Here is a 231-nt window from a genome sequence, read left to right on the forward strand (position 1 = left end):
TGTACGTTCCCTTGGAACTGGAATCATGGCGGAATTTCATGTGAAGTCCACTTCGCAGGGCACTTACGGTCGAATAAGACAACACGTGAACGCTGCCTGAACAAGAAACCTCCTCACTGAAGGAAAAGTGTTGACTGGTGTCACTATCTCGCGAACGCGCCACCAAATTCGGGGGATCCCTTCAGCTCGAGGAGCCCTCTCGAACGCCACCCTCCGCGGGGCCGTGGCCCC

Source organism: Sinocyclocheilus anshuiensis, unplaced genomic scaffold (genome assembly GCF_001515605.1).
Source record: "Sinocyclocheilus anshuiensis isolate Anshui unplaced genomic scaffold, SAMN03320099.WGS_v1.1 scaffold1040, whole genome shotgun sequence".
In the NCBI taxonomy this organism is placed as follows: Eukaryota; Metazoa; Chordata; class Actinopteri; order Cypriniformes; family Cyprinidae; genus Sinocyclocheilus; species Sinocyclocheilus anshuiensis.